The 21525-nt window shown below is 46.9% G+C and overlaps 1 protein-coding gene across 3 annotated transcripts in view; it reads left to right on the top strand.

The window, feature by feature from the left end:
• The window catches only part of LOC144128269 (kelch-like protein 8), a 76677-nt gene that overhangs the window by 19397 nt on the left and 35755 nt on the right, over positions 1-21525 (top strand). The window contains exon 1 of one of the 3 annotated variants that reach the window (XM_077661550.1): positions 4224-4559. The exons of 1 other annotated variant lie outside the window; for it this stretch is intronic. The gene's annotated coding sequence lies outside the window, so the exon portion shown is untranslated. Of the gene's footprint in view, positions 1-4223; positions 4560-11430; positions 11511-21525 lie in introns of those variants that run through there. One more of the 3 variants, XM_077661552.1, reaches the window with a different exon arrangement.

Raw genomic sequence — 21525 nt, forward strand, 5'->3', positions numbered from 1 at the left:
AGGAAATGATCTCAGGGTGTTTGTTATAGAAAGCCTTTCCTCAAGCGCTCTCCGCTGAACCGTGTTACCATGCAACCTGCAAATGTTTATGCCCTCGACATGGAAGTGGTAGGATTCAAGCGATTAGATATTGTTTTGCTGGACGGGAAGCAATAAATTCAACGGGAAGAAAGGGTGCAGTAAGCGGCGTACACGGCTTTATCTACCGGTTGCTTTGCTTCGTGAAAAGCAACATATAGTATAATATGTGTGAAATCATAGCAGAGAGGAGAAATATATTTTCGGGATCACGAACATGTTCGAAATACATGTTCAGTGATCGCGGAGCCCTTTTCGGTCTCGAAATTGCGCGTTTGAATTCAGTGGATGGAAAAAAAAATATTATATTTTTAAAATCCAGTTCCCCATCGACAAACCAATATTTTGTTGCCAAAGAACTCACCAACATATCCAGAAGGGGCCATATAATCTATTTTTACCGTCAGGAAAAATTCAGTGGATGGAAAAAAAAACATATTTTTTTTAAACCCAGTTCCCCATCGACAAACCAGTGTTTTGTTGCCAAACAACTCACCAGCATATCCAGAAGGGGCAATATAGTCTATTTTTACCGTCAGGAAAACGTGGATGAAATTGTTTTCGGTGTGCCTTCAACAATAATTACAAAAACGTCCGTGCACGAATATTTCGGTGTATGTTAAAAATTCTTCCGGTGGTCGAGGTGGATTAGTAAACGTTATAGCGCAAACACAGACAACTAGGGCAGCGCTTGTGTATGTGTGCAGTCTCAAATGTTGTTGTCTGTGTTTGCGCTATAACTTTTTACTAAATCGCTGGTAACAAGCAGCCGATTCCATATGATGAGCTATTTCTTCTTGGCTTGCATGCGATCCGGCGGTCTCGACTGGCAGTCAGAAATTGCTTGGTTTATGTGGGTTTAACATCCCAATGCGACTCAGGCTATGAAGGACGCCGTAGTGAAGGGCTCCGGAAATTTCGACCACCTGGAGTTCTTTAACGTGCACTGACATCGCACAGTACACGGGCCTCTGACATCCTGAGGTGACATCCTCAGGAACCAAGGTTTCTGTGATGAAGTCATTGAAGTGATGGGTATCCTCGTTAAAGTGAAAGTACATAAATTTTGATGTAATACCAACCGACATGGTTGTGGTGTTTCTGTACTTGCTGCAAGAGGCAATAAAGCAAAAAATACGGCGATAGCTAGTGGTCTCGCATGGAGCCCTTTGAAGATGATCAGTTCGCGCTGTCGTGGGTTCGACTTCCAGTCTTGGACACTGACGTGATTCTTTTGCTTGCCTGATTTTTCTATGCGTACATATACATCGGCATCATAAGATTTTGCTAGGCTCTGAACCTCGATCCGGATTACTTTAGGTTTAGGTTTGTGAGGGTTTAACGTCCCAAGGCGACTCAGGCTATAAGGAACGCCGTAGTGAAGGGCTCCGGAAATTTCGACCACCTGAGGTTCTTTAACGTGCACTGACATCGCACAGTACACGGGACTCTAGAATTTCGCCTCCATCGAAATTCGACCGCCGCGGTCGGGATCGAACCCGCGTCTTTCGGGTCAGCAGTCGAGCGCCATAACCACTGAGCCACCGCGGTGGCGTCCTCTGGATTAATGCTTTCGCACTAAAAAACCGGTTCCTAATCGTTGATCGGTCTCGTAAAACCCGTAAAAGTAGACAACGTCAGTAGCCACACACAAATCAGTTTCCTACATTGCCCAAAGCAAGATAATAGTAAGGTGGGAACATAATATGAGGTAAAGGGAGGGAAAATGAATTCGTGGAGATTAATTTTAGCACAGCCTCAAACGCAATTTAACATTTCCCGTGGGGTGAAAAATAAACTGTGTTTAGGTTGCTTTAGATTACGTTTTGCTTTCGTTAACGTTCGTTCTTTTAACCGAATCGACCATCGGTTAGCTGTTGTCCGCATTATGCGTTCTGCACAGGTGCGTTCGGTCCTCTTAAAATCTGTTAGGACACCACACAAAAACGAAGAAACAATTTTACAAAATGTAATTTATTTTCTATAACATAAATGTGCCTTTCTGCGATGCCAATTTCAGTGCTCTTTTAGGAGTCATTTCGGAAAATAGGGCGCAAGTGTGTAAAATAATTAAACTGTGATTTTTAAATATAATTTATACTTTTTGTAATTACTACTTCGGTGCATAATTTGTTTCATGTTTCAGTGATCTGACTTTGATTATGTCGTGTGTGCTGTCTCCGTTAACCTCCAAGTTGCGGCCTCGAAGATTATTGCTGGCGGTATGTAGCTGATATATACTTTTGTTTTCTCGGAAAACTGAGCGGCATCAAAAGGGCCATCAAGGGTGCTCCCACAAATGCTCAGCATAGTGAATACAGGGCAGGGACAGCGATCAGGGCAATTGAAGTTATGTAGAAATGTACTGTGCGCAGTACCTCAATGTCCTGAAAGAAAAGGTCCCCTCCAAGAGTTGAATCGTGGAATTTTGCTATTTCTGCACGACAGCGCCCCAATGCTATACAAGTAATCCTCAAAAAAAGCTGTATTTTCTAGGTCGAGAGACAAAGCAATTGGAAAAAGTTTCGAATTCATGGCCACCTTGAAACCGATGGAACGAGAGTAACGCAGGCTTGTCCTGTGTCTTTAAAGTGTGTTTTTTATGCGAAGGGCAACCGCAGCTAGCAATGCTTTAGAAGATCCTAGGAAAGTACCACCTATTTCAGAAAACGGGGTCTTATCCATGGCGGTCGAACAAAAAGTTCTGTTCCAGGTGTGGTTCCGAATTTCTTTCTGAAACGTTTGGCAGCACATTTATCCGGATTTCCTATGCAAGAACTTTCGAGTTTCTTTGATTTCGGATAATCTAACCCAGGTTCCGAGTGGAGCCCGTGTGATGCCATTGCACGAAAAAGAGGACAATTTAAGTATATAAAATTACCGATGAATATGAGTGACTTCGTCGGGTTACCAGCTGGTCGACAATAGAGTTGTAGGTTATCGAAATTCCTTCCTTTTTGGAAGACATGAAATACGACCATATCCCATCGCCTGATGTGTGCAGAAATATATCACGTTTATGATTTATTTATACGACTTTAACACACAAACTAAACATACTTCCACAAAAAGTATTGCTTGAGACAAATACAGCCGCCAGGAAAGTCATTTATTACCATCTATTTTTGCGAAGGCTGCGATGTTGAAGAATTGCTTTTTTCTTGGAACTCTTCCGGATTTGTACTCCGATCCGGCGGCCACACTACAGTACTCTTGTCGTACTCACAGTCTTGAACAGCGTTTGTTCGACTGATCCCGTGTTATATTACGTTCTGTTGAATTTTTTTCGTGTTTGCCGTCGTGAACTACCTTTCTTATCCTTTATTTTTCTGTTGTTTTTTATTACCCCTCTGCAGAAGCGTGCTGTTCGTACCATAACCTTTGCAAATACAATTGACACTAGCCGACCACTCTTTCAAGAACTGCGAATATTACCGGTATCAGTTGCATACAAATTAAAGATAGCTCAAATAATAAACACAGTAATAAGAACTAATGATCCAATTCCTCTTAGACTGTTTAGATCGCCGCTGAGACAAACAAGAGCCGCCACTAATAATAGATTTAACCTACCGCCTTGTCATAACACTTACGGTCAAAGGCTATTAGAGTACAATGGTGCCCAGTTATGGAATGAGATTCCCGATGACATCAAACTCAAACATAATTTTTCGGCATTATTGAAAGACGTTTTTCTTGTCTGCCCAGAACTGTGGGACTGAGTGCGTTCGTGCTTGGTTTTGTACATTCATAAACCTATCTTTTGTTGTTTTTCATAATATGTATGTGCTTAACATATTTGCAATGCCGCTATTGTAGCACCTCACGTCTTTTTGTACATGTATTTTGAATGTGCCATTCTTTAGTGAATATTATGTATTTGGACCCTTCACTAGCCGAGTTGGCTATGGGTCCAATAAAGTTTTGATGTATTGGTTTTATAAAATAAAATAATGATGATGATGAGAAAAAAAATCTTAGCTCGCAGTATTTCGATGTAAAATGTTAATAACCACCGCGTAAACGATGCGCCCAAAACATCACGTCAGCACAGCGCATACAAGAGGGCAACGAAGCCTCACTCGCGGGTTCCCTAGAAAGGTCGAATCTCTTCTCATCCCAGGGACAACCTGTCCCCAGAAAGTACCTAGGAGCCGGATGGTGCAGCGCGGAACAAGCGGCACATGCAGGAACAGATTTATTTTTAGGACAGTGCTCTCCGGAGGGGCAGAGCGAACGGAAAACAAAGAGAAAAGAGGACCAGTGCCCAGAGACTCGGGGCCAGCGACGCAGGGGCAGAGACCCCGGGGAGTCAAAGGCTGTACGGCGCCGATCCACAGCCCCCACCCCCCGCGTGCCCCGACAGCAGCGGCGACAGCCAAGAACGGAAGGAGGCACGGAGCGCGCGCTTCTCCAGCCTTTCTGAATGAGCCAAGTGCGGCGCGGCTTGCTCCTCCTTCGTAACCGGCCGGTCCTGTAAGGTGAGCGATAGAAGCAGCTGTTTGGCCCACTACTAAATATTGTCGCGCCGCCGGCATTGTGAATACCAGCATGCTGTTGGTGGAACCGCCCTCGTTAACATATGGGTTTTTTTAAATGTGTACTGCTAAGGAGGGAACCGGATGGAAGTACTCAACCGGCTCCTCAAACATGCGAAGATGGAATGGAAGTCAACAATAGAAATTATTTTTTTTTGTCTGACCACCGGTTGCGCTGACGTTGAACGCGTGACAGTAGCGACAGTGGCGTCAATGGTTTGTGCCCGAATACAGTGCCTAAAGTAACTTAGGGAATGAAATGAGGCACACCACCCAAACACGCACAATTCATATCCGTATATGCATGCGTGATTAAGTTTCGTTTGGGCATGCATAGCCTTTGGCATAGTATTTGGGCATGGTTTCCGACTCATGCTGTACGTGCTATGCAGCAAAAAAAGAAAAAAAAATCTCACGAAAGGAAAGTTGGTTATAATCAGTGTCTAACATCTAGACGTCTAGCATTGAGATCTAAGAAACAGCGGTATCTTTGATAGCACAAGCGCGGTTCGGTATGCAATGCTTTTCTGCAAGTTCGATGTGCAAATAGTGAAAAACAAAGACAGACTACTCACAGAGGGACAGTTCTCGTTGCTGTTCACGGCCTTTCGTGAACTTGATGTGCGATAACAAGATGGGTTTATGGGGGTTTAACGTCCCAAAGCGACTCAGGCTATGAGGGACGCCGAAGTGAAGGGCTCCAGAAATTTCGATTACCTGAAGTTCTTTAACGTGCACTGACATCGAACAGTACACGGGCCTCTAGAATTTCGCCTCCATCGAAATTCGACCGCCGCGGCCGGGATCGAACCAGTGTCTTTTGGGTCAGCAGCCGAGCGCCATAACCACCGAGCCGCCGCGATGGCTGCATATCGACACTCTGGAACACTAGTAGAAAGACATGTTGAAGCGCTAGTTTCACAGCGGCTCCGAAGTAAAAAAAAATGCCACTGAAAGCTTCATGAGCGGAAATGGTATACAGAGCGGCGATAGAAGTCAGGATGCTATAAACTGTTGTTATTGTTGGCCTCATAAAACGGCACATCGAGCTTGTTTTTAATTTTCTTCTTCTTTATACTATGCGAATATCAGGGACCTACCCAACAATTCTGGACAAAAGCATCTTTGCGCGGGAAATCGTTTATGAACGCATTTTTTCTCCTATCTTCGAAGATTTCAATATAACAGTCGATATAACCGCGGATCTCCCGTCGACTGGCTTGAATTTTTTTTTTGCTTACGTTTTTGCTATCGTCAAAAGCGTTTCGCATTGGTCTTTGCATGGCAGTCCTAATTGCTCGATGCGAGCTACTGAAGAACTTTATAAGGCAGATTTTACTACACATCGGAACAATGGACCATCGCCTTCAATATTTCCGCAACAGCATATTACAATCTTACAATTTTCAAAATTTTTGTCCAAGACTTGGATTACTTGCCGCAGCAAGGCAAATCATTTTTATCGGTTTTGCGTCCGTCGTAAATGCTTATCGCTAATGCACACAAGGGTCAAGGGTTGATAACTGCGTGATTTCTTGTTCTGTTTTGCGAGGTACTGAGACGCGGTGGACACCTGGCAATTCAGGCTATCAGCAGCTGGCCAGGTAGGAGGAGCTGACGTCAGGTGCAGAAATGACCCCTAGGGGTCGAGGCACAAAAACGAGACAGTTCAGAGGCTGTCACAACACGGCGGCAAGGCATAAAAAGAAGGCGGCGGAGGAGATTACAGTTCCCTTTATGGCGGCGCATGGAAACAGCTGCCAGGAGTCTGTTTGCCGACTTATCAAGAGATTGCTCATGCGACACGCTGATAAGAAGCGATAACGGCTGTCACTGTGTCTTGCATCAGAGGTATACGCCTCAACTCTTTCGATGTTTGCGGAAACATTACACATACGCCTGCGTCAGCACGCCACGTTTGCAGCAAATTGCACCAAACTATGGTAACGAAAAAAACTCCGCCAGCACTCAAAAATTCTTGTCTGGTTAGGGGAGGGGTGAGTGGGAGGTGCGTTTGTCTTGCGCGTGGTCTCTATATGTATCTCTCTTCCTTTTTGCCATTCTCTCTTTCGCATTCACTCTACTCACACTCATCACTAACAAAAAAGTAAAAATAAAATAACCCTGGGAACCTCCCGGGAAACGAAGCAAGTGGCATGCCAACAGGTCTTTGGGAAAATGCGCTCTCATACTTTGAGGGTGTGCACTGACATCTTATATATTCAAGTTGGTGGGAGGAGCACGGCTCTGATCGTTCCAAGCAATCTAGTAATACATGTCGTTGGGCTAGGTGGTGCATTGAATTAAGGAAAATAATAATAATAATTGGTTTTGGGGGGAAAGGAAATGGCGCAGTATCTGTCTCATATATCGTTGGACACCTGAACCGCGCAGTCAAGGAAGGGATAAAGGAGGGAGTGAAAGAAGAAAGGAAAATAACGCTATCCAAAAGAAGGCGTACACAGGAAACTGGGAAGAAAAGGCTGTTTCGGCCTCAGTACCGAGAATTGTTTCCTCGGCTAGGGTGTCCGATATGTAAAGAAGAGGACATTGAGGCCGACATTCATCACTTACTGTGGGACTGCCCAGCTCTCAGGCCTACAAGAATCCGGCACCTGATGGTAGCAGTTCTTTCACCAAGCAACCCTGCTTCGTACATTGCCTGGACGCAGGGACCGTACCATCGTTCTTTAATGGACTTCATCAAATCAGCTAACTTTTTCCCATTCATTTAATCTCTACTACATCATTCATCAGACCTTCACCCATCATTGATGCCCTGGGGCAATAAATTTCGCTAAAAAAAAAGGCTTTCTTTTTTTTCTGTGCTCAAATTCTTTGTCTAGCATCTGTCCGCGTCTTCTTTTGGCTGTCGTTGTTTTCCAGGCATACTCACTCACTCGCCCACGCTCACACTCACTACCCCCAACACACACTCACACACAAACATTTCACACTTAACTCCCTTCTTGACTGGAAGTGCACATCGCGGGTAGTTAGCGCGCGCATTCCGCGTGCGCGGCCATGTAGTGTACGACCTCAAAAACTGTACTACATGTGGCGAAGTCCGCCGGCGTCTCGGTTGATTGAACTTCCGGGCGGAAAAGAGGCGGTCTGGATTACCGTCGGCCTTCTTCAGAGGCGCCGCAGGACAAAGCGCTAAATCGTCGGGGAGGGGCTCGTCTTCGATCGGGAAGCCCGGGCGCTGTTGCGCTCCGCTCAACCTAGATGGCGCTTCCTTACCCCTCGTATCCTCTAGGGACGACCTGGGGAAATTTCGGGGCTAGAACTCGAGACGTCATACTCCAGCCGGCGAGCAACGAACGGCTTCAATGCCGCCGCTAAGAGATGAATTATGAGGCCGGCTCGACGACGAGTTAGTTCCTTTCGAGTCTGAAAGAACTCCTCTCTTTTCACGCATCGTTCAAAGGCGAACTGCCAACGCCGGTGGTGCCTTGCACTGGGCGTCCGGGGACCGCCAGCCCATCGCTCAAGGAGTGCAAATGCGCCGATCAATATTCGTACGGCCTCCCACACACCCGGCTTCTGCGCGAACGGGACCGTGCGGCTTTGTCGAAGCACTGCTTTGGTGGTGTGTTTATGCTTCGCGGTTAAACGGATCGGTGACATTTTCGATCGCTACGTGCGAACGAGCGAAGAAAACGCGTTTTGCTCATATCTTCGTTGGAGTAAGGTTCTATATATCGGGGTTTGTTTCAGCAAGAGCAAGCTCTCGAGGGCTGATTCTTTCTTATATGCGTTCATAATATTTTTGTTGCATTGTTTTCATCGCCGGCGCTTAATTCTGCTCGCTGCTGTGAGAACTATACAGAAATTTTGTGCGATCATGTCAACAAAAAGAGAAGAAAAATCGATGTCCTTGCTGCTCTTATTACGTCAGTTACAACGCTAGAAACAAATTTGTAAAGGTTTTGAAATCATAGAAAGGGTCGATTGGTATGAACGGTCTTTATCTTCTCAGTGGCCGTAGTTTGGCTGCGCCCGCTATACGTAGATGATCATGATGATGATGACAACGCCTGAATGATTTCTTCCATTTCTGCTTGCAAGCACTTGCGGAATGCAAGCAGTGCTACCTCGTTTAGTTCGCGCTAATTTCAGGTACCGATCAGACTCAATGACTGAATAACAGTAAGGCTACAGACGCGTCAGGTTGGCAGATACATCGCATAAAGTTTGCTATCGATTTTCTTGCGCCTTGCCTTGCCCATATCTTTAATCTGTGTTTGCTGTCTGGCATTTTTCCGCGTCTTATGCAGACAGGGAAAGTTATAGTAGCGTTTAAAAAAGGGAACAAAAATGAATTGGGAAACTGTCGCCCTATATCTATCTTGCCTGTTTTTTCTAAAGGTTTGGAAAAAGTTATTATAAAACGGCTGTCGTCTTTCACTGATAGATATAACATTGTTACTACTGCTCAGTATAGCTTTTGCAAAAAACAAATCGACAGAATTAGCCCTTCTTGCTCAGAAAGAGTTCATACTGCAAAACTTTGAGTAAAAAAATCTGGTACTCGGATTATTTTCAGAGTTCTCAAAAGTGTATTATTTAGATAATCATTCTGTTTTGCTTGATAAATTGGATCATTATGGCATTAGAGGCAACGCCCATTTGTTAATTTCTTCGTATTTGCGCCATAGGTCCCTGTTCGCTGGTATAGCTGGTGAATGTTCCCAGCTGAAACCGGTAGTTCCTGGCGTTCCACAAGGAAGTATTTTGGGCTCCTTTCTTTCTGTTCTCTATGTTAATGACATTGTCCACGTCGACAGAACTGCCAAGTACATAATTTATGCGGACGACACTAGTCTGTTTTTTTCTGGTACTTCAACTGATTACCTTGGCGACCGAGCAAACAAAACCTTGGGAACAATAAATGCTTGGGCATTTAACAATTATTTACAAACTAATGTTAATAAAACTAAAGCGGTCATGTTTCACCCGCGTCGTAAACACTTCGCGTTTCCTCTGATTGAATTAAACAATACCAGAGTAGATTTCGTACAGTCTGTAAAAACATTGGGCGTCTACTTTGCAGACGATATGCCATGGACTGTCCACATTAGCTACATAGTTTTCCAGAACAGCCGGTATCATGCGCCGTCATTGCTTTAATTTTCCTACAGAGGTTAACATATTACTCCACAACTCTTTATTCTCTTCTGTACTTAACTACGGATGCCTCGGGTGGCCAACAACAGCAGTAAATCTTAATAATCTTACTGTCTTACAGAAACGAATCGCGCATTGTAAGTAAAATGTCATATTTTTTGCACACCGCAAATCTTTTCCAAAACCACAACATTATACCAATAAAATGCATATATGACTATAGGCTGTGTCATAAATGTAAACTGGCAATAATGAAAAACGATGACGTGTTGATTAATCTGGCTGGTTTAGAGAAAAACAAAACAGTGTATGATATATGTGCAGCATAGAGCCTTGTAATGTTAAGACATATATCGTACCAGTTATGGCCATCAGATGTTGGAATGCACTTTACCTAAGTTATTGAACCAGCCGCACTGCTGTGACAATCTTGACTTGTCCGACGTTTCTCTACAAGAATTGCGACAAAGATTCATGTATGTTTATGTTGCTACTGTCGTGAGCACCCCTTCCCCCCCCCCCCCCCCCTTCCTGTAGTCTTTTTTTTTTCTCTGCGTGCTGCATTCTGATATTTATTTGTATTTACAAGTATATAAATGCATTATATGATGCACATGCTTGCATGACGTTACCATTTTTTCCTTTATCTTTTCTTTGTTCTGGTGCTTCCGCCACCGTCAATACTGCTGTGTAAAGGGGAAGTCAGGATCCCTCAAACTGTTTATACAGTTTTTTCCCTGGCCTTCCTCGCAACACTTTGCTGCAAAAATAAACTTCAACTTCATACACATGTAGGAATAGTTACAGACTTACAGCCTCTCGATGTTCCTCGGCACTCATCACGTTCTTCTTGATGGACCATGCGATCAGAAGCATCAAGGCAACAAAAGAATATTTTTTTTCTTTTTTGCTTGCTTTACTCTGCCCTGGTGTCTGCCTTATCTGGAGCTAAATGCTTGGGAAATGGGTTTCTGAGCACACCTCGAGTAGTCGAAATAACATTGGGCCATGGCGCGCTTTGGCCACAGATGCCATTGCGCCATTAAGGCCCATCATCATCATCATCAACAAAATTTTTTTTTCTTTGCCCTTCGCGTCTGGATAATACCATCTTCCGATTACAGCAATACACGCTTCTTGCTGCCACAAAATCGTTTCTTACCACAGGCATATGCGTAGACGAGCAGTCACTCCAATAATTTCGTGACTCTTAACGAACAAACTTATAAGCGTCGACTCGTGGTGAGTCGCTGCCGTCTTCCGCCAGTGAACGTGCAAGGAAATAATTAGATTTCTTGTCTTGCTTCACAAGGGTCGCCCCAGCACGTCGTGATAGTTAAAGCAGCTGCACGAGCTCTATTGCACGTGTTTCATGCTTGTTAAGATTGGCACCACCAATCTCAGCTGACAAGAATCTTCTATGTGTTTTGAGTCGACGAGTTTAAGCCGCCCTAAACATCTGCATCTGTTTAAGTCAGTCACTGCAAATCGGAAGTGATTTCACCCATCATGACTGTACGCGATAATGCCCATCTGCTCGCTGTGGTCAAGGCCTATACTGCCAACATGACCTCCGCCCCAAAGTCACGTGCCCGTCAATCTCGTTCCCGACACCCGATACCGGAGCTCGCGAGTAAACAGCCTGTCGTCATCAGTTTTTTTCGGGCTCGCCGGCGACCACCATACAGTTTCCGGGGCCGAGGGACTGACAACGATAGCCTTTTGTCAGCAGGGCACGGCGGCGTCGACCAAGCTGACAGAGAAGTAAGTACCTGTGCTCCTTTCGCAGCGATAGCTCTCTATGAGGCTTTCACTGTGGTAAACGTCGTAGCTCGTCCCATTCGCAATCATCATCATCATCATCATCATCATCATCATCATCATCTCATCGTAATACCAGTAGAGCCTACTACAAGGAAAAGGCCTCTTACTGACCTCAAATTCACTCTTCGCTGCGCCAACTGCGGCTACTCTTCCTCCGTGCATTTTCTAATCTCATGAATCTACTAGCCACCTCTGTAGGTCTACTAATCGGTCGTTGTAGTACGATAGTATTATCAATTTATCATGCCGTAACTGATAACCCTCACCTTCGCCTTGTGGGAAACGAGTGCGCTATGGTCCAGAGGTCTGACCGATAAGCGCCGGGTAAGCCTCGGAGGGCGAACAATGTTCAGCCACAGCTTATACACTCTAAAGAGAACGGAGTAAAAAGGAAGTAAACTGTCCTCTAGAGCACTCCCTTTTATAAAAGGAAGTGTCAGAGGACAGCTTGCACCCTTTTTACTTCCACACCTGGCGGGCTGCCCCTAAAAGGGCGTTCCGTAAAAAGGAGTCGTTTTTTATTCTTCTTCAGTTTCGCCTTGTCACGAGACGGTGAAAAGAAGTTTGAGAGTTTTGCTTCCCTAAATCTGCTGGGGCGCGTAGGCGAATGGAACGCCACCCAACTGACGGCCTCATCAGCAGCTGCCGCAACCCCACGCGAGTCTGTAAACATGTAAACATGATGAGTCGATGCGGAATGGGCTAGAAGCGTCACGAAGTGCTGGTGATAGTGGTTTTGTTTATATTGTTTATATAAAAACAAAACACTGAGAAGGGGAAAAAAGAGGTGATTGATGTAGACAGAAACTGCTGCATTTATCTTGAGCAACTGATTTGCGGCTAGCAGGGACAGCGATGATGAAATGTAGTGCGGTAAAAGAGAGGAAGGGCAGAGGAGAGGAAATCATACAGCAGCTCTTTGTTGTATTCTTGTTTTCGTCATTTGTATTCAGTATTGAGTATTTTTATTTATTTATTTACGCATACCTTACAGGCCTCACGAGAGGCATTGTGTAGAGGGGGGGGGGGGGTCAAATACAGAAGTTCGTGTAAAATAGGTTAGAAATCAAAAGCATAGTAAAAGTGCAGCAAAACAGACAAAAACGAGTGAGTTCAGATAATAAGATATCGCAATTCAGTAAAAGTGATAAAGGTACAAGGCAACTATGCGTCATGCAACAAAAATTGTGGAAATGCACAAAGAGTAATACAAAAGCAAAAAAGAAAACATTTCAGGCATACATAAGTATAGCTGCGCATGAGCAGAACCGAGTCTCAAGTACCTGAAAACAAATTCATATGAATCCTGAGTACATAAATGACGTGCTAAGCGCTACCAACGAAGTGCTTGAATAAATGTTCGCGAAAGGTGTCATGGTTGCTCTGCAGGCCGATGCAATCCGGAAGATCGTTCCAGAGGCGGATGGCGCGCGCGAGTGACGAGAAGTTGGAAGCATGTGTGTTGCCATAAATGCGAGCATAGCTGTAGTTATTATGTAATCTATGTGATAAGTAGGAGGGACGTTGTACATGTGCTGGCGGTGAATCAGTGGCATGGACGTATTTATGAAATAGAGATAAAAGAAAGGAAGACGACGTGGCTGCAGTTAGGCAAGTGGTTATTATTTCATAGCAGAATGCAGATAACTAGCTGTTAGGGCACAGCGAACAAGTAAACAGAGAACCGCCGCCAGTGTCTGCTGATAGAACTGTATGCATAATGCCAACCATGGAGTTCTCGCTGACCCTCGATGACGTCACAGAGCACACCGGACGGTAATTTTTCAACAAACTTCAATGTTTTTCCGACAATATGCACACGCCGCGCAATTCGTTTCTCTTATTTTCCTTAGACGCCACATTTCACGATTCAAATTACTTCAAAACAAGTCGTTTGATTTTATTGAGGCTCCGTGCCCCCCCCCCCCCCCCCCCCGCCCTACACACCTTTTCTAAGGTATCTTTTATGAGTGGGGTATGCAGGCACGTGTTCGTCTCACTGTGTATCAGCACTCCAACCCCGACTAAAGAAAAAAAAAATGACGCAAACAGGTAGTCGCCATGTGAGGACAAAATAAAGGAACGCCGACAGAGTCGCGAAGCAGTCAAAACAACGGGTGAATGAGCGGCACCACTTCGTTCCTACAAAAAGAGGAAGGGAAGCCGCGCGTGTTCTGAAGACGGAGCCAAAACACTTCTCCCTTCCCGCCCCAATTAGCTGTCCACTCATACTCTCTCTCCGACTCTCCCGGCGTTACTCACGCCGGAGCATGGCTCGAGGCAAGCCTTGCAGCAGCAGCAGCTGTTGTGCCACGCAGCTCCGCCACGTGTTCCGGCAGCTGCGCGGGTAAACGCTTTAGGCGCGCGAACTCGACCCTCCTCCCGAGATGCAGGCCACAGCCAGTGTCGTGAGCGAAGGTCGGCGCCGGTCGGCGCCGGTCCGCGTCGCCTTGATTGAAGCCGCCGCCACACACGCGGAGGCGATAACCGCCGCTCCGCTTGTGCTTCGGCTGCCAAGGGCCGAACCCGGTGCTCCGCGAAGTCGCTGACGGAGGCGTTGTCTGTGCCGTGACCTCGTCGCGTCGCCGCCGCCACAGCGGCGGCTGATACAGAAGCGGCAGAGCGGGAGGAAACAACGGGTGGGGAGAGGGAGCAAATAAACACGGGAGCGGTCAGCGTTCTCCTAGCGTAATACGTTGCGCCGCCGCCCGCCCCTCTGCGAAAGAATGTAGCCGCATTGGAACGCCGATCGAGTCCCAGGCTAGGAACGCTAATAGTCGGACTCAGTGAGCCGAGTACAAATGCGATGGCGTTCGAATAATTACAGCCACAGCTGTACGACGAACTTCGTCCGTTTGTCCGATGTAAGCAGCGTCTTCAGCGGCGTATTATGTCGTCACCAAAAACTTTCCGCATCCTCATATTGGCAAGAGTTGGCGTTGTTCAGGCGGGCGAGTTATTACAGCCAGAGCTACGCGACGAATTTCGTCCGTTTGTCCGATGTAAACAGCGTTCGCAGCGGCGTATTATGTCGTAACCAAAAACTTTCCGCGTTCTCCTATTGCCCAAAGTTATTGTTGTTCAGCTGGACTCAAACCACGGGAAACGTGTAGGCCGGCGTGTGAATGCCCTGAGGAAGAAGGCACTAATTAAAATCCCGGTCAGGCGCAAGGCATATTGCGCGACCGGACAAAGAAATCTGGGAGCGAGAGTTCCTGCCCTCGATGGTTGTAGTGACGCCGTCAGCAGGTGTGCGTTGCACAAGCTGAGCTATTAGATAAAACTATAATAATAATAATTGGTTGTGGAGGGAAAGGAAATGGCGCAGTATCTGTCTCATATATCGTTGGACACCTGAACCGCGCCGTAAGGGAAGGGTAGAGGAGGGCTTCAAAGAAGAAAGGAAGAGAGAGGTGCCGTAGTGGAGGGCTCCGCAATAATTTCGACCACCTGGGGATCTTTAACGTGCACTGACATCGCACAGCACACGGGCGCCTTGGCGTTTTTCCTCCATAAAAACGCAGCCGCCGCGGTCGGGTTCGAACCCGGGAACTCCGGATCAGTAGTCGAGCGCCCTAACCACTGAGCCACCGCGGCGGGGTATGCAACTACGGAAAACTGAATTTCATGGAATTGTCCATAATCTAAATAAAATTAACGGACGATTTAGCATGGTTAGTCCAGATGAGATTTCGATTTTAATTCTCTCATTGGTCATTCTCTAGCTTAGATTCATAGATCCCTGGAGTCCTCGTACCACTACAGACGCAGTGGTGCTGTGGCTAAGCGATGTGCCACTGGCCTGCGTTGGCAGGTGCTGCCACCGGCGGGGCTTGCGAGACGCAGGTCGCGCTTCCCGAGGAATCTCTCGCGATTAATCATTACCTGAACTGCCACTTGCCGTGGTGGGCAATTTGCTCGCAGTCCGTTGGGCATGTTGTGATGACGTCACAAAGGCATGAGATCTAGGCGGCCCACCTGCGGCCCAGGCGGGTCGTACCCTGCCACCCAGTTTTTCAAGGTCGCGGAGGGACCAGACAAACATAGGAGGAATCTGCGAGTGAGGACTTCAGGCCTAGCGCACTAAAATCCCAAGAGAAGCAAACTAGGTGGCAGGTGGGCCAGCTAGGTGATATGACCTTGTGACGTCATCACAACCTGCCAATACAGGGACTGCACAGACAACGACTCAACGGCTGAGTGGAAGCTGTAATGCTTGCGCACTGAAATTTCCTTGCCGCAATCAGCAAAACAAACTTTGTCTGCCTTGGGTCCCGGGGGCTTGTTCTAACCATAAAATTAGCAGACCGGACACTCTTCGTCAAACACATAAAAGAGATATTTAAACTACACCAAGACTACGATCAACGGGACGAACACCCTGTACATAGGGACGTTTATAATACCTTAATTTTCTATAAAAATTCCTCCTTGTAGAGGCGGCATAATGCGTTCACTATTATCTGATTTCCCTAGCCACGCTTGGTACTGCATATTTCGGGGAGGCTTTTGCATGGTAAACTTCGAATTGTTAGGGATGACCCCAAACCGCGGACTTGATCATGTCACCTCGACAAAATGAACGAAACGTCTTCCCCACAGAACTCAACAATCTCTTTCATTAATATGTAAAAAACTCGCAAAAAAAGTTTGCAGCTCACCACATGCAATTTGCCCATTAAACCTCGCGCCCTGGCTACCAGCGCGTCCGTGCATGCGGTATATGCACTCCAATATAGACATGGTTGAGCTCGGACGTGGGTTGTTAACTAGGTGAGCTTAACTGAAGTCCGGGTTCGCCGTCCATCCCCGAACCGATGCACAGAAGTGTGCGGACTCGGATAAGTGGACTGGGGAAGGTGGACAGAAGAAGATGAAAATGTGGGCGTATAATGAGTTTCATGCATTAAAAAATCTGGATTATCGAACGCAGTTCCTAAAAAAATAATAACAATAACAGCAAGCCCGATTTACAGACGACAATTAACCAAGGGGAGTCCCATTTTTTCCGCTCTTTATGAGCGAAATAATTAGACTCTATTTGGCTAATATGCGAGTACGAAAATAGTCGAATTGGAAAAGTAGAGAGAGCAGTTGCGACCTTCACTTACTGTGGGAAAGTAGTTTTAAACCCATTGGGCTGGCTTCTTCCCACCACCCCGTGCATGCAGTGAATGAGAAGCAGTGCAGCAGCTCTAAATGGTCAGAATACTTGTGTCCTCCATGGATGTGCGGCCAAATACGGAATATTCGTGAACAGGCAAGTGATTCAGGAAGTTCTAGTGCTTTCCTTTCGATTCACCTCTTCGTCGATGTTCGTCAAGCTCCGCATCCAGCAGGAGATTATCGCATCCAGTGCGACCTTTTCAAGACCAATCACAGGGCGCACGCGAAACGCACGGCTGCAATCAGGTCTGTGAGGTTTAAAAGTTACGGTGGGCACTAAAGGTACTACTTACGTGGTTTGAATGCGAAATCATCCTTAGGCCTATAGGCCTTTACACTAATGGCCTTCACCACAAAGGCCTTTGACCTAGGAATCTACCTTGAAGGCCTTCACTCTAAAGTTTGTTGACCTAAAGGACTTTACCATAAAGACCTTCAACCTGAACATCTTTATCATTGCCCTTGTCATTATTGACCCTCATCATTCCTTAGGAACGTCCTTTGTCATTCCAAAACTGACACCATCACTAGATATCACTATAACTTACTATCACTAACTATACCTATCACTAACTACTACTGCCTCCTCTAATGTCTTTTGCTTCATTGCCTATGATCACCCATTACTATCTTATGGTATTCTGCTGACGTCATGCTGGACGATGGTGACGCCATGAGGTTTTGGTACCACGTTTCTTGGTCCGAACGGGGCCGGGTTTCGTTCCTGAAGAGCTATGTAATGCTTTCGTATTAATACTAATGAGACTGATCAGGTCGATGAAGTCGCTTAGATCAATGAACGCGTCCTGCCGAGCGGATCTCTGAGAGAGAGACATGCTTCGATGAGGCTTCGACCCGACTTCTGGCGGCGTCATCAACCGTTGAAAATTGCACGCCGGCAGCAAAAGTAAACAGGAGTGGCAGAAAACGAACGCTCCTAAACTGTAACAGCGGCGCAGCTGAAAATGACACCGTGGAAGGACGACCACGACAATCCACCAAATGCCGAACGCCACACGATCCGACGGCCCGCCCCACACTCGATGTGGCGCCGTGTGGCAGATGCGCGGATCCGGGCCAAGCACACATGCGTGGCCACCAACTGCGAAGAACATATTTGCCCAGCTACTCACTGCCACCGGCTTTCGCTGATGTCTCTAACGGCCATCCGAGCGGCTAGCTCCGCAACGAAATAATCACAGATACGCCCACTTTCTTACCATGAAGCCCTCCTTCAAAGGTAGGGCAATGAGCTACCGTTATTTCGGCCCAATGGGCACTGGAACTCCCATGGACGTCTTGTGGACGTTTAGGACGTCCGTTGTACGTCCGTGGGAGTTCCAGTGCCCACTGGGAGTAGACATACATGCGCCATTGTTGCGCGTAGCAGCGTGTAAAAAGCAGGCACATGTTATCTAAGCAAACATATACCGGGTGTTGCAGCGAACACTTTCAAAATATTTCAAAAATAGGCTTTTTGGGGTAAGAATATGGCTTTTGCGGCATAGTATTACCAGTGCTCTTAAGTAGTAAGCTCATTAACTAATTTTTATAATTAACTTTTTAACTGTTAGAGTTAGGCACCTAGTGGAAATTAGAAATTTGTAGCCTGTCGTTAGTAATAGTCATATCAGTTTTTAGAATCTCTAAAACGCGATTATCCTCGCAGCTGTGGCTCGACAAAAGTTGGCTGCATCGTAAGAAAATACGTGTGCTTTCGAAAGCATGCAGGCAAAACAAGTAACTTCAGTGCAAGTAACTAGTCGAAAAAGCCAAATTTTGCCGAGCTACAGCGCCAAGGGTAATCGCGTTTTCGAAATTCTAAAAACTGATATTGGTCTTGCTAATGACCGGCTACAAACCTCTAATTAGAACTAAGGGCCTACCTCTGCTAGTTAGAAAAGTAAATTATTAAAAATTGATTAACCAACTTGCTACTTAAGACGATTCACTGGTTTTCTGGTGTCCGCCAACACTGGTAATTCTATGACGCAGAAGCTATATTCTTACCCCCAAAAGCCTAATTTTGAAAATTTTTGAAAGTGTTCGCTGAAGCACCCAGTATATCGACTACACTCCATTCTCAGCAGCATCAAGTAAGGAGGCACGCGTAGGTCACTTCAACAAGCATACGTTCACAAGCACTATTAAGATTAGCAGCGAGTAAGGAGGCAGCAGCATGTTATCTGAATAAAAGGAATCACCAGAGGGCCACAAATGATGCGGTGAATTTCAGCAATACAGCTGGTCGTTGAACGCCGCCTGGCTGTGACGTTACTGACGAATGAGGTGCTTAAGGGTACAGCTACCAGGGAAATTCATAGAATCTCCGAAAGTATGTCGCTCACTGAACATACAAAGCCGAAAGGATAGCTTTTGAGTTGACGCTCAAACGCCCGAGTGTCGTCATCGTGGTTCTCCTGTCTCTTTCAGTTCGGCGGCTTAGCTGCCGCAGCTTTTGTCCCAGCTGTATCCTTGTTCTCGCGGGAGGTGTTGTAGAGGCCCCTGTACACAGGAGGTCACATTGCTGTTCTCTGCCAGTCCTCCTTCCTCTCCTTCATCGTTATATTCTTCCATGCTCACAAGGACAATAACGAGAACCTACAATGGTGATGATCTCCTACCTACGTGGTCATATACGCAGTGTATGCCGGGTGTTTATTTTAGTGCGAGGGCACTATTCCGATGGATCAACCCCGAGCAAGATCTTGCGATGTTTGCATGCTTGCGGTGTTTGTCAGTTTGTGCCAAGAGAAAGTAATAAATAAAAAGAAATCAAGTAAATATCCACGACTGAGATTCGAAGCGGCGGCAGCGCAAACAGGACAGCTTCACAAGCCGCTGAGTTACAGCACTGGGCTCTCGCCGCATTTTGTAGCGATAGCTACATTACGGTAGCAATTCGAGCTTTCAGCGTGGCGGCGCAGCCACGCTGTCACGTGGCTGGTGACGTGGTGCGGAGCAGCTGCCGGCGGCGCGACGCCATGACTGATCACGTGATTGGTCACGTGACCAAGTCCCACTCGGCCAGCTGCAGCTATCGCGTCACTCCAGGTTTAACCAGAGCTAAACCACCGCAATTTTTTTTCTTTATTGCCTGGGGCTATCGCCGCAGCCCAACACTTCTAGCGTTAAACTGCAACACATTCTCGCGCCGTATATTGCGCACCGTATTTTTCATCAATTAATTTATGTTGCAGTAGGGACAGAGAGATGTGCGCTGCATGCTTTGGCGTTGGCAACATTGCGGCAGAAACGCGGCACTGGAGAATGTGCCGCCGGCGTACATTGTGGGCAAGTTGGCAATGACGATGAAAACGTTGAAGATGCGCATAACTAAAGCTCCCTGAGTCAGTGGACACCCTCGCGCTCCCTCTCATTAAAGGGAGTGCGGTAGAGGACAACTTACTCCCTGCTTACTCCTTGCTGTTTAGAGGGTGCAGTTAAGCGGGGATGCTGTACGTACTGATCATACTCATTTCTCAGCAGTTTATCAGCGTATGCTTCGCGGTGCTTGTCGTGCTCCAGAGTATGTAGCGCTTCATCATCGAATTCAATTTCCTGGTCGCAAAACAGGACCTTTTCGGGTCTGCCAAACCTCTGTGTTTTTTGTTTTTTTCGGAGAGATAGTCCTCGGCACGCCCTGCATCGAACCATTCGGACGGCCGTTCGCGGCGCATCCTGGGGCTGGATATAAGGATTTGGTGGTTAGAGCTCCACCATGGCGTCCGTTGCATTGCTATTGCAGAGTTTTGCCCTCGAAGACGTGTGTTGCGCCGTCGTTGGATGGCTGATGTTTGCCTCACTGCTTGTGCTGCGAGCACTGCCTCGCAGCACCACGGCCGAATGTGCCAATATGGCTGACAGATGCGCATCTGTCTTTAGGGAACAAAACATCGAGCGCATGAAGAAGACTTTGAAACAACGGGAACTGAGGAACCATCGAGAACCTACTGGCTACCGCAGGGAAAGATCCAGTGCCGATTTGGATAAGTCGACAGCGAGCATTCGCAGCCGGCCACGGTAGAGCGACGCTTTCGCGGGAGCTTTCGCCGTAGTGCACCTTATTTTATTTTTTGTACGTGCGCAAAGAATTTGTTTATTTGGATCTTTAGCCTTGTAGGCGGCGTTTTGGAGCCGCGCCTGCCTGTACATGGCTGAGTGCGCGCTTCTGTTGGCTGGTGCTGACAGTGGCGCGCCTATAAAAAGGACTGCCTCTTGAGATTGCACATTGTCGTAGTGCACAGGCTAACTCGAACCCGGGCTCCATTTGGTAGCGTGTCTGAAACTTCGGGCTGAAGAAAGACGGAACTTGGAGTTTGGGAAAACGATAACAAGTGGTTTAATGGCACTTTTGACGAAACTTAATTACACATCAAGAAAAAGCAAACAGTTGTAGCGACCCGCGCGGCTGGCAGTGGTGAAATGCCAAAAAGGACGAAGTATCCCCACCACGTGCTGGGGAGAACGCTCGGGACCCGCCTGCTTTTCATTTTTATTACCTGAGTACAGGTGAGTAGCCATCCGATTCCTGGCCGATCCCCCAGCGTCGGTATGTGCCATCTTTTGCTAGGATAACAACAACAACGACCTTGGCCAGGGGCCGCCGCCGCCGCCGCCGCCGCCGCTCCGCTGCGCTCCGCTGCTGCCTCTTCTCTGGCAGTCCTCAATAAATGTGGCTGCGGTCGCCTTCCTGGGCGACCTCCATATCGTGGGGAGCTAAGACAGCCCGAAAGCTCCTACAACCGCAGCACCACAGCTGTACCTTCGAGTTCCGGCCTCGCCATGG

This window comes from Amblyomma americanum, chromosome 4, assembly GCF_052857255.1.
Source record: "Amblyomma americanum isolate KBUSLIRL-KWMA chromosome 4, ASM5285725v1, whole genome shotgun sequence".
In the NCBI taxonomy this organism is placed as follows: Eukaryota; Metazoa; Arthropoda; class Arachnida; order Ixodida; family Ixodidae; genus Amblyomma; species Amblyomma americanum.